The sequence below is a fragment of the Haliaeetus leucocephalus genome, unplaced genomic scaffold, assembly GCF_000737465.1.
Source record: "Haliaeetus leucocephalus isolate CR32 unplaced genomic scaffold, Haliaeetus_leucocephalus-4.0 Scaffold228, whole genome shotgun sequence".
Taxonomy (NCBI): domain Eukaryota; kingdom Metazoa; phylum Chordata; class Aves; order Accipitriformes; family Accipitridae; genus Haliaeetus; species Haliaeetus leucocephalus.
Genome location: NW_010972664.1, coordinates 24,483,227 through 24,494,400, shown reverse-complemented (window position 1 = coordinate 24,494,400; position 11,174 = coordinate 24,483,227).

The window sequence follows — 11,174 nt, the reverse complement described above, 5'->3', positions numbered from 1 at the left end:
CTTGAAGTTCTAAGCTTCCCTAAATTCTCTTACCTCTTATTAATTTTCTGTAAGCTTCTTCTTTTTCTATGCTGGGCTTTCTTAGGGAGAAAATACCTTTGTACTTCACCAAACACATCAACAAACAAAATAAGACCATAATATATGGTATCCAGAAGGGTATTGTAAGGTTTTAATCTACTGATCTGTATGATTATTTTTCAGAAATCTGGGAAGGAAATGTGCTATTTTAGACTTTTGAAGTGATAAATCTGCCCTTGAAAAAATCTTCTTGAAGATTCTATCCACTGAAAACAGTTCTGCTTCAAAACTGCTTGTCAAACATGTCCTCTCATGTATAAATAGTACCCTTCTTACTCTTTCCCTGCCTGCTCTTCTATTTGCTATTCCCAGCTCCTCCCTTTCTTCTTCACATCCCTTTCTTTCCTTGTCTGTCTTTCATAGTTACTCTGTGTGTATCTTGCTTTCTCTACCTCTGTCTTCCACCTCTCTCACTCTTACCCTCCTTTTTCTCTCTTTTTCCTTTGAAACTCTATTCCCCTTGTCTTAGCCTCACCCCTCCCTTTTATCCTCAGCTTTTCTGTCATGGATGGTTTTCTTCTCTTTGGTTTGTGTGGTCTGCCCTGCACATTCCAACTCTTTTCTCTTCAAGACCTAACATGTTTCACACAGTGAGGAGATTATTTATGAAATGAATTACGCTTTGCTATTGTGACCATTGTTTTAATAACTGCACCTTCTTCTTTTGCTTTAAATATTATGAGATCTGTTTGTGCGTCTGGGTATTTGCAACTCACTATTGTGTGGAATTCTGTGTCTATAAAATCAATGTCTGTCTATGTAAGCTGGAGCACATGATTGTCTACATCAGTGGTCTCCAAACTTTTTTGATCATGTACCCCCTATTGGTTAAAACCTTTAGCATACACCCCCAATATACATACATTTACTTATTTACAAATTATATACATGTACTACTGAAGCTCTAATGTTTTATTCCTGCACTCCAGTGTGTCATCTTGCACACCCCTTGGGGTAATGCACCCCATTTTGGAGACCACTGATCTATATCATGCAGCCACACTGTTGCATAAGGTACGCTGGTTTTCTCACATTTAAGATTGACCTGAGAATCCGATACATCCGTGGTAGTCTGGGATGGAGAGCTTGTGTTTCTGTGTTTCTGTCATGTCTGGGTGTGATTGCTTACATTGTGAAGATATAAATGCATGCATTGCAAAATGCTGCAGCACTGAAGAAAGAACATTTAAATTCTGCCTTAAAATTAATCCCTTGTAAAGGACTGACTGTCTGTCGTCTTGCCTTCCACCAAGTGAATTTTAAACAGGGTTTGGATGTTGCCCGTGCATGTGTGCGTCCCTGTAGCACAGGAACTTTTGCGAAACTTCCCTGTTCAGAGTAGCACCTCGCTCATTCTTGGCTTTCATTCCACAAGGCGGGGGGGGGGGGGAGGGGAAGGGAATGGGGGAGAGAAATATTCCATTACCACAAAGGGGTGGAAGTGTTTCTGCAGCTATTGAACAAAGCAGCTAGTTAACCTCTTTCAAGCCCCCGATGCAATGGTACAGTCCCACTGCTCCTTTCTAGGAGCCAGACGCTCCTCCTATACTACGAGGAAGAAAGGAAAACATATGTGCAAAAATTTGCTACCGAACTGAGTAAGGACCAGATTCCAAGAGGAGCTGAGTACCTGCAATTTCTCCTGAAGTCAATTTCTTTTAGAATCAGGCCGGGGCGGGAGTTGGAAGGAAAGAGGTCTGTTGTAATTGGTGTCTGGAAAACCCCACAGAGAGGATTAAGAAACTATGCTGTCTGGGAAGAGGTAGGTATTTGTGTTATTCCACATATATACAGAACTGCTAGAAAAGGCTGTGCTGTGTGGAAACTAGCCATGGCTTTTTGAACTCTGAGATGTGGCACTATCTGCTGACAGTACTTCTTTTAAGCAGAAGTTTATACATTTTATCATGCAGTGGGGTGTCCAATGTGCATTGGTGCTTTTGTATGTGTAGCAGCGTTTTACATGGAAGGGAATCATGGTCACTTTATATTGTATGTAATGTGAAGCTCATACCTGAAACCAAAGGAAATTGGCAGCAGAAGCCCAAAATTCTGCTCTGTGTTTTCGCAGAAGTATTTGTGAATTGCAGGCGACTGAGTTTTGATATATTTTCCATTCAGTCCTAATGGGGACACTCTGCTTGCACTGTAGCTCACAGCACCCTCATTTTCGGCCACTTGTCTGTGTCACTCACCGAATGGTAGGTACAATCAGCGGCTTATGCAGCATGCCTCATCCTCTAGCATTTCTCCGTCATCAGCCCGGTGACATCTGTAGACTGAGCAGGTAGACTTGTTCTTGCACTAGCAGGAGACAGGAGTGCCCCAAAAAGATGCCTCCAGTCCTTTGTCGCTACACTGGAAGCTGAGGTTCTCCTTTGGGAGAATGGAGGAACCCCGGCTGATTCATCCGTGCCATTGCTGGCTGAGTTGAGGTTTGTTAGTACCTGGAATCAAGGAGGCACCTGGCCTCTGTGACATACGATCTCGAGCATCTGGAAGCGGCGTGCAAGTAAGCACATACATGCTAACGTTAAGCCAGGTTGCCACAGAACAACAACGGACGCCACAGAGCAACGTGGATTTCAACGACGCCAAGGGAGACTGACCAAGGCTCGCTAGTTCGGGCCGTTCCTCCCGTACTCCCACACTGTACCTTCCGGCGGGAACCTGGCGGGGCGGGGGGGGGCACGCCGGCCATCACGCTCGGGCGTCCCCACAGCAAGCCCGGCCGCAGCGAGGCAGCGGGGCGGGCAAGGCGCGGGCCGGGCCCGCAGCTCCGGCGCTGTGGCGAGGGAAGACCCACTCGGAGAGCCCCTCTCTGACAGACGGTGGGTGGGCGACGCGCGAAGGGAGCCCGAGCCGCCAAGCCTTGACTCGAGCACGGACCCCGGTGCCGCCCAGTGGCCCGCCCAGCCGAGCGGCTGTGAGGGAGAGAGAGGGAGGGGCGGCTCGGCGCCCCGCTCCATCCATCCCTGCTGGCCCCGGCGGCCGGCAGCGGGCAGCCCGCGGCGGCGGGGGACGAGGGGGCCGCCGGCGGTGGGACAGGGGACGGTGACCGACGCGGATGTGACAGGAGGGGCCGCCGCCGCCTCGCACTGAGGGATCTGCCTGCGCCCCCACCCCCATTTGCCGTCGCGTGCAGCTGCGCTAGGCTGGGCCTCTGCAAAGGAAAGCAGGTCGGGGGCGGGGGGAGGAGGAGGGGCACGGCGAGGAGGGGAGGGGGGAAAGCAGGAGAGCGAGAGAGAGGAGCCCGGAGAAAGGGACGAGGCAGATCCCGGGAAGCGGGAGGAAGGGAGACTGCTGTAGGACGGGGATCCGGGACGGGGGGCGGGGGAGAGAAAAATCCGTTCCCGGGGAAGGGCCTGGGGAGGAGCGCGAGGATCGGGACCGCTCGCAAGCATCCGACCTGTTGAAGGCATCGATCGAGGGCCGGGGGCTGTGCCCAGGGCCGGGGGACAAAGCGGCAGTGGGTGCGGAGCGAGCGGGACTTGGCGCTAGCCCGTCGAGATGGTGTGGCCGACGCGGTGAAAACGGCCTTTGTCCAACTTTTCTGATGGCGGGAGGCCGGTCGGCACGGCTCTAGCGGGAAGGGCTCCTGCGAGAACTGCTCGAGTAATGCTGGGAAGTGAAGGGGGTGTTGCTGGAGTCCTGCAAAAGGTATTGTGGCGGGCGAGCGAGCGGGCCGGCGGGGAAGGGTATTGTGAGCCTTGGCCGAGGAGGTCTGAGGAGGAGAGCCGCGGCCGAGGAGATCCTCTGGTCTCTGGCATCGGGTGGGGGGGTGTCGGGGGGGCACAAAAGACGCGAGTACTACTTCTGGAAGGGATTAAAACTCCTAAGGTTGTGGGTGTTTTCTCCTCTCCTGGTGTCCCCTGTCTGTGTTTCTGGGACCCGGAGCGCACCCCCCTCCTGTCAGGTGCCGTGTGCCGGCACGGAGGGAAAAGCTGCGAAATCGGGTCGCGGTTTCTCTGCTCACGGAAATTGCTCTCAAACCCGGGTGTCTTCCACACATGCATGGTGTCTTTGGTCCGCTCCTATGCGTGTTGTTTCTCTCTCTCTCTCCTCAGCTCCTTGAAGAGCCATAGTTAAATGGTGCCTTTGAAGTCCCTGGAGCAGGAAGGCAGGGGTAGATGTGTGCTGATGCAGGTTCCCCATCCTCGTGCAACGACACAAGGAAGGCTTTGTGGCCTTCTCTGTGGGTAGGGTTGTTTAATGTTCTTGTGGGGGACAGATGGCTGTATGAGTGCTCGTGGCAGAGAAAAGCCATGTTAACCTATTTTTCAAGGAGATGATGCAAGTTACTACTATCCATGCTAAATAAATCGGTGAATGCGGGAGGGGCTGTTGTGATGGGTAATTTTAAATTTGCCTTTCACGGATCCACTGAGATGATTTCACTTACTCTGAAGTTTCTCTTGCTATTACCACACTCGTTCGGCTGGGGAGAAGAGTGAATATCACCTGCCTCCCCCACAAGTTCTAGAAATAAGACAGTAAAGATGGGGAAGCAAATGTCCCAAGGGCCATCCTTCATCAGCAGTGATATTAAGTCATGCAGATTGATGAGGAAGGAGAGTGATGAGGAAGGAGAGTGAGAGGGCAAATGGAAACAACAAAGTCAAGACAGTAGGAAGAGTAGCTGCCACCAGACACATCTGTTACAGAGACAGGTCTGCAGCCTGGGCTGGGGTGAACAAGGGAGGCTCCCTTCTTCCTTGTTATGTAGGTTCTAACCAGAAACATGGAAACTGGGTGTTGGTGCACCTCTTGTTTAGTCACAGCTGATCCACCTGCCCCAAGCCACTAATAACAAGATTTAGTGAGTATTTTTAGGTCTTTCTTCATTCTCAGTTTGAAATCATTCCAGTGCTGAGGTTCCTTTGGGAGCAGGAAAGGAAGAGATAATCCACAATCTAATAATCCTTTTTCTTTGATGTTACCCAATCTCTGTGCTGAAAAAAAAAATGTTTTTCTCTAGAAATTAATTCCCTAAATTCAACACTTGCACCACTTCAGTTTATTTTGCTAGTGTTTTGACAAGCCTCAGATAACTGCATGTAATTGCATCCTTTCCTTTACTGCCTTTTGCACGTATGTCCTCTTAGCCAAATTACACGTGCAGTTTTTAATTCCTTGACATGTATGCGTGCCCTTTTAGCCACTAAAATGTTTTTTCTTGTCTTCTGGGTTCTCTATTTGACTTTCTTGCGCTTGCACTGAGCCTCATGGAATTGCTGTATGGCCATGTGTTTTGATACTTGGAAATACCATTACTTTGGGGCACTGGAGTTTGTATGCCAAAACCCTGCAGAAAGGCATGTTTTCTTGCTTTGTTCTGAGGTTCTCAGCTCTTCCAAGCTGTTATCTGTGGCGAGAGCAGCTTGGGTTATAGAGACTGGTTTTGGAGGGGGTTGGGGGAGGGATGTCTCCTCTCTTTTCTTTTGCCCAAGGCTGCTACTGTCTTCACCTTCTGTATTTGACTTGCAGGCTGACCAATGACACAGTGTGAATGCTTTTGGGGGGAAAGGCAGCTGGTGGCTCTAAGGAGACAGCTGCTTATTCCCCAGCATGCTCCCATAGGCTGCCAGCAGATGTGTCTGACAAGAGAGCTGATCCTTCAGTCCATTGAGAATTGTCATGTTTATGTGTATACAAATTCACTGTGTACATTCCTCTTTGTGCCCAGGTGCAGATGTCTCCCCCTTCTCCCCTTTGATACTGCATGTGCCATATGCAGAGAATCATGTAAGAGATCTACAGTTTCTCACCCCTTACTTTGTGTGCCTCCATTAAGATAGAGCTTCTTTGTGGTCGAGAGTTGACCTGGATACCTGCACTATTATGAGATTTATGCATGCTTTTCCTCTGGCTTCAGGAATGCTTCCCTCTGTAGGTCTGCTCCCCTTAAAACCCGCTTTCCCTTGTTATCCATGAACTATCCCTCAGCAGCCCCTGTGTGGAAGGTTCTCCTAAAGTCCCTACAGATGAGTGCAAAGTATTTTTAGAACGTATTTAAGGTTGCGCAGTTTATTTTTATTTCTCATTTCTGTGGCCATGTTGCATATGTTTGCTGCATGCACAAACAATAGAAGATGGAAGAAGTAGAAACTGGTATGTATGGTCAAGCTAGACCTATACAATGTGGTTTAGCCACCAAAAAGGATGGCAATATCACCCAGAAAAGGTGCTATTGTGAAAAAGTGTTTGTTAAGAATATCGCAGATCAGCTGTTCTCAGTCATAAACATATAATGATTTTTTTCAAAAAGCTAAAAGACATATTTCTATGAAGAGAAAAGTTGATTAAAGCTTTAGGAGGAATCTGATGAGGGTCCTACAATTTTGTCATTATTTTCTCATGTTTTTTCTTAAACCTGCTTTAATATTGTATTACTGTTCTATCTTACTGTTTAAAAAAAGGAAAGTTTGTATTTTGTTAGGAAGTTTTACATAATCTTACAGCAGTACAGTTAACATACTTTTTCCAGCTACTAATTCCACAAATTCAGCAGTTTTCCAGCTCTTTGCAACCTTATCACTTAGCTTCTGCCTGTTAAGTTGTTGACTGGACATCCCTCTCTCTCCATATTTGGTCTCTTTGGCAGCCATGCAGTGTAGTGGACTTCAGGGAGTGTGCCCAAGTATAACTTACGTGGATTTTGTAAATAATTCTGTAGATGTTGTACAGCAGCAGACTAGCTCTCTGTCTTGACTGGTGCCAGCTGTGGTACATAAACAGACCCCCAAAAGAATAAAAACTCCTTAATTACTCTTGTCAGCCATGGTACTCTGACATGTGAGCAGCAAATCTGCTGAGTAAGAAAATGCCATTTCATGTTGTCACTCTTCTCACATTTGATTTATACAAGGAGTTTTAAACTTCATAAAGAGAAGAACTACACTAGTACTTTCTTCTCAGAAGCTCGTGTTATGCTTTTAAGACATATTCCTCTGCCACCAGGAATAGTATTTTATTTTAAGTGTACTATTAATACATGTGGTATTTAAAAAAAAGTGTGTACTTTATGGAGGTACTAGCACAATATTTTATACAGAAGACGCAGTCTTGCCTCTTAAAAAGTCACCGTGGAGCAGGCTGATGCTCCTGTCATGGAGGTGCTACTTGAAGATTGCTCTTGAGACCACTTCTGAGAAAAGCAGCAGCTTTGGAAGACAAGCTCTTCCAGTCACTGGTTTCAATTTTCCACGCCTCCAGAGGCCCCTGTGCATTCTACTACTCAGGGCTTGCTTGTCAAGAAAATTTTTGTTGAAGTGTTTCACGTGCACACACACTCTCTCATATGCATGTATACACGCACATGCTCATGTATGCACACAGCAGTTAAAGAGGAGAAAAAAAGTGCTATCGTGAGGGTAGAGAAGATGCTGGATACTATGAGAACACAGCCTATCCAGTCTGAAAACTATAGCCTTACATATGAAGGCTGGATCCTCAAGGTCTTGGTTCACCTTAGGATGGAAGTTCTCACGAGCCCAGACCTGTATATTGAAACATACATGACTTCATTTTCAGACAGGCTTTTTCTTTTTTTTTTTTCTTCCCAAGCTTGCCAAGTAAATGATTCCTCTGCTGATTCTGCAGTTTCCAAGTGCAGTTTTTTTTCTCTGTGCCATGTCTCTGGAAAATATCCAATGTGTCTAAATCATGTAATTAAACCCTAGAAGCTAGAGATTGAGGACTACTGACTCTTTGTAACTTATTTCTGTTTTAGCATACCGATGTTCTTCCAAGTTACTGTAAAGCTTTCAAAGCTCCCGAAATGACCTGATCTCTCTCCCACTTACTGTAAAACACTCACATGGTATGAATCTATTTGGCCCAGCTGACCACTTCAGAGACAGTGTGTAGGATACAGACGCCTGTGTGGAGGCCTTTAGCATCAGGCTTACCACAGGTTCTCTTAGATCCTGAGGATGTCTACAAATGGAAGCAGGGTTCCTTGGCAGAACGCTCTTATCTTCCTAACTATTCTTTAAGAACAGGGTGGGATGTCACAAGAGGGATATTGTTGTGGAGATTTCTGGAAGGTTTTGAAAAATTTCAATTTGGAAATTCAAATTGGACTGTTTATAAAACTGAATTTCCAAATGTTAAGTTTCACTCATGGCTAGGATCAATTTGATTCCAGTAAGAAGAATCTGAAATGCTTTCTGCACCAGGAAGATGTTTGAGATTATTCCTTCTTGGTTTTGAGCCAGGAAGAAGCTGCTGGAAGCACAGCTGGATTGAGATGCTTGCCTGCAGTTGTCTCTCAGCTGGTCCCTTCCCTTGCTAATGTCAGTAGGCTTTGAGCTGATGCCAGCAGCAATGGGAATGCAAATATGTACTGGCATTTTCTCTTTTCAGTGAGTTTGCTAATCCCATTTGGAGCATGTGTTGTTCATAAAGGGGCCACCATATCAGCAGTTATCACTGCCATCATTATGGTATCAGGAATGGAGTAGGTCTGATGAGGAATGTTCATTTAATTACTAGTGCAGAGAGATCTTAGTGGCCTTCTCCTCCAGTATCTAAGCATGTTAGAAATTGGTAAAGGTGCAGTACAACATGATCTGAGAACAAATTGTGCTGACCTGAGTATGAATCAGTGGTCTGTTAAAATCTAGCAGACAGATAGAGGCTTGACAGAGGGAATTTTCTGTAGTATTCATGTATCTTGGTGGTGTGTTCTGCTGGGACACGTATGCGGAGTCAGATGCTGAAGAGTAATTAGTTTTCTTTTGGAGCCTTACTGTAGCACCTTTTTGCTCAGGGCCCCAGGCTGAACACCAAGAAAGACATTTGGTGAAATAACGTAATGGGAATGATGCATGACTTGTGCTCCTTGTTTCAGTCAAAAGCCCTCCTAACGCTGCCTGGAAGAATCATGTTGACAATTGCATGTTTCTCATGGATAATTTTACACATCTTGAATTAGAAGTGTGTCTGGATGGTCTCAGAGAGCTGCAGGTTGCTGCAACTAAGGAAATCAAATTAGTGACTAGATCCCTGTTACCTGAAGAGAATAGCTTAAAACAATGTTTCCTAAATAGATTCTTTTGACTCTGTCTAATGAATTACCCCCAAAAGAGTGTGTGCGGTGACAGGGTGTAAAGAAAACAAATCAGTCTTTGGAAACAGAGTAAAAATAAAAATGTTCAATTCTTTAAAAGAATTAAGCTAAAGCAAGATTTACTCTCTTTAGTAAAATAACACCTACTGGACAACTCTAATTGAAAGGATCAGAATAGGCTTATTGAATTTTTACCTGTCTTGCTTCTCTTTACTGTCAGATAGTCAGTACCAGCCCACTGTGTCTAAGAGCATTAGAGAGTTGTGTGGAAAGAAATCAGAGTGGGAAGGGGGAACTTGCCCTAAAACCTCAGAAGGTTATTTTAACATTTTTAGATGATTCTTTTGAAAAAGGCTTTGCTTCCCCTCCCCCAGATCATAGCAGATCAACCCAGTGTTTTCTCCTGTATTTTCTCTTGTGCTTCTGAACCTGTGGTGTTGAAATTGGACAATCCCTGACTTTATGGCACTAATTCAAATGCACATGGGCTATTTGTATTTGACTGTGTGAACTTGTCTGCCACAGCACTGAGGAACTGGGAGCTCAGTGAAGAGCAACAGAAGTGATTAGGAGACTGTAGGGAATTTTTGGCATGGTATTGAAAAGAACTGGCTTAATGATGACTGAAAAAGGGTTGCTCTGGAGTACCTGTAGTACCTGGGAGACTATTAACAGGATCCTAGGCAATGTGGCTAAAGTAAAAGGGCTGGCTCAAATTGCCTGAAGTAGATGATTTCAGGTTCAGCGTTAAGGCATGTTTTCTTCCAGCAAGGGTCTAAGTAGATTATAGGAAGTCATGGAAACCCTATTGCTTATGTAATTTAAAAATATAACTAGGAAAGCTTAAAGGAATATGCAGACAAAAATCCTGCAGTTGACAGGGGACTGTAGGCCAGATGTTGTCTAAATAAAGATGCCCATCCCCCTCTTTTAGTTTCTATTATTACAGTCTTACCAGCAACTGGGGAGGGACTACCTTCCCGACAGAAAATGCATCTTGGATCTGCTGTGTTACAACCAAGACTGGTTGGTATCCAAGGAAAAAAGTGGTGTGTTGTACTCGCTCCATTTTTGGTGTAATCCTTTGGTTTGAAGTTGGACATGGCTGTAACAAGAGCAGTGAGCCCCAGCATCCACACTGAAATATAAATAAACCTTTGAGACACAGAGAGGCAGGATGAGCTCTGAGATTTATGTCATTGCTTTCATTTCTGGCATGAAAAATAATACAAACATGCGTTAGAAAGAGATGCTATGAGCCTGAAGTATCTTTCTACTGTAACGTGCTTGGCCTTCCCTTTTCCTCTTAAGACTTTTTCTGTTCTGCTGAAGTATTTATTAGTGGCATGTTAGGTTCCTGTTTCCTGAGGGTGGAAACAGTGAACTGGAAATGCAGGATGGAGGAGGAGGGAAGGACCTGAGAATGGGACTGGCTGCTCTGCAGGCTCTGCCAGTGGCAAATTCAAATTTTTGGTGGGGCTCTAACCTGCTTTCACTGCACATGGACTCCCTATGATGCTTCACTGAACTCAGGTAATTGGTCCACCCAGTCATTCCCTTTCAGATAATCTCTCTCTTCTTTGCAGCCTTGATCTCACTTCTCTTCTTCAAGCTGTCATTTCTGCCTCATTGCTCTCTCAACTGTTTCCTAGACAAGAGCCAATTTTGGGCAACCTGACTCCCAGAACCAAAGTTAGAGCTGGGTCTAAGCCTTGAACAAGCATGAATCATTAATGTTGTCCTCTAAATAAATATCTATATATCATTGACAAAAGGTAAAAGAAACTTAGTGTTAAAGACCAAGTCAGATGTTTCTGAAGTTGAATAGGATCCTTATATTGTCTGTTCTTGTTGCTTAGTTCAGTCTTTTTAACAGTGAGACCAAAGTAATGTGAGGGAGGGAGACTGAGTCTGAATGAAGATTATGGATTTGGAGACTGGAACTGAAGAGGGCAAAACTGGAGAAATCAGCTATTTTCTTAAAGTTTTCCCAGAATAAGTTCTAGGTCTCATAGTTCCT